At 35.9% G+C, this 1,535-nt stretch overlaps 1 pseudogene; it reads left to right on the plus strand.

Annotated features, from left to right (window-relative positions):
• Positions 1-353, plus strand: LOC115302367 (annotated as a pseudogene).
• The last annotated feature ends 1,182 nt before the right edge of the window (positions 354-1,535 follow it).

Genomic DNA, 1,535 nt, shown 5'->3' on the forward strand with positions numbered 1-1,535 from the left:
ATGGCGGTTGACCTAAAGTGATTCCTGTATAAAAAATTACCAAATGTTGAAGGACTCCATGCTATTGTTGTATCAGATAGAGATGGAGTTCCCGTTATTTAAGTGGCCAATTATAAAGCTCCAGCGCATGCCTTGAGACCTGGTTTCTTATCCACCTTTGCCTTTGCAACAGACCAAAGGAGCAAACTTCTTTCAAAAAAAGTATCATCTACCAAGTGGTTCAATTTCATCATTTACATTTGGTGGTGAGTTTCATAGCCAGTGGCAATGCCAGTACAGGACTAATGGTCAGCATAGGAAAGGAACTAGCTCCGTTATTTGAAGAATTGAGACAAGTTGTAGAAGTTTCTTGATCTGGCTTTGGTTTTGATATACACTCTATTTTCATCATAACTGTCACAATAGCTATCTAAACATCTTTAGACCACAATAATACTTGAATCCATGTACTCAGGAAAGGGCCCCTTTTTCTACCTTACACTAAAGAAAAGAACCAAAAGGTATAATTTATAGACAGATTAATTGTTCCTTTTCTTTTGTATGTATAGGATTTTTTTTCCTATTCAGTGAGATCACAGAAATAGTTCAATATATCACTATTCCCATGAAGTTAGTCCAGTCACCAAATATGCATGAGATTCTATTCAGTGGGTCAGAATCAGAATGGTGCTTTGGTCCACATGGGCCATTAAGTGCTCCTTGTTATAGAATATGCCTAGGACTGCAGAATGGAAGCAGACCTTTTTTATTGTGAATAATAATGAGGATGTATTTTTCTTTGAATTGTTTTATTTCTTTGCATTGAGTGTGAGGAAGATAAAATGGCTCAGTAAAAGTGATCAAATTGGTACTACTAAAAGAGAGAGAGAGAGAGAGAGAGAGAGAGAGAGAGAGAGAAAGAAAGAAAGAAAGAAAGAAAGAAAGAAAGAAAGAAAGAAAGAAGGAAAGAAGGAAAGAAGAAAGAAAAACGAAGGAAGGAAGGAAGGCAGGAAGGAAGGAAGGCAGGAAGGAGAAAAAGAGCAGGCAGAAGAGAATATTGTGGGGAGGTAGGGTGGAGAGAAAGGACAGCTCCATCACCATGCCCTTTTTGAGCTCTTTGGTAAATCAAGAAAGTCTAAAGCATGAAAAGCAATATGAATTTTAATTTAATCAACCATTTTTCAGATTTATTCATTGGTTTCACACATTGAAACATTCTACCATTTCAGAAGATGAACTAATACCATTAATAATAATGCTTCAATTATTTAATTAATTCTTGTACTTGATTCAATAATATGTCATTAGTTGCCTATTAAGCTAACTGGTGGTTTTTTTTTTTTTTTTTTTTGCAAAAGTGATCTAATTATGGCCCTCCAGGAGTTCACAGTTTAAAAATGGAAAGGAAAATTGAAAAATAATTGCAATGCAGAAATGCAAATGCTCTGATAGAAATACTCAGAGGGCACTCTCAGGCCCCATGAAGCGTCATGAACAACTTAAAGAGCTGGTGATGTTTGAACTGAGATGTCAGGAGTAATTTTCTAAGTGGGAGT

This window comes from Suricata suricatta, chromosome 1 (genome assembly GCF_006229205.1).
Source record: "Suricata suricatta isolate VVHF042 chromosome 1, meerkat_22Aug2017_6uvM2_HiC, whole genome shotgun sequence".
Taxonomy (NCBI): Eukaryota; Metazoa; Chordata; class Mammalia; order Carnivora; family Herpestidae; genus Suricata; species Suricata suricatta.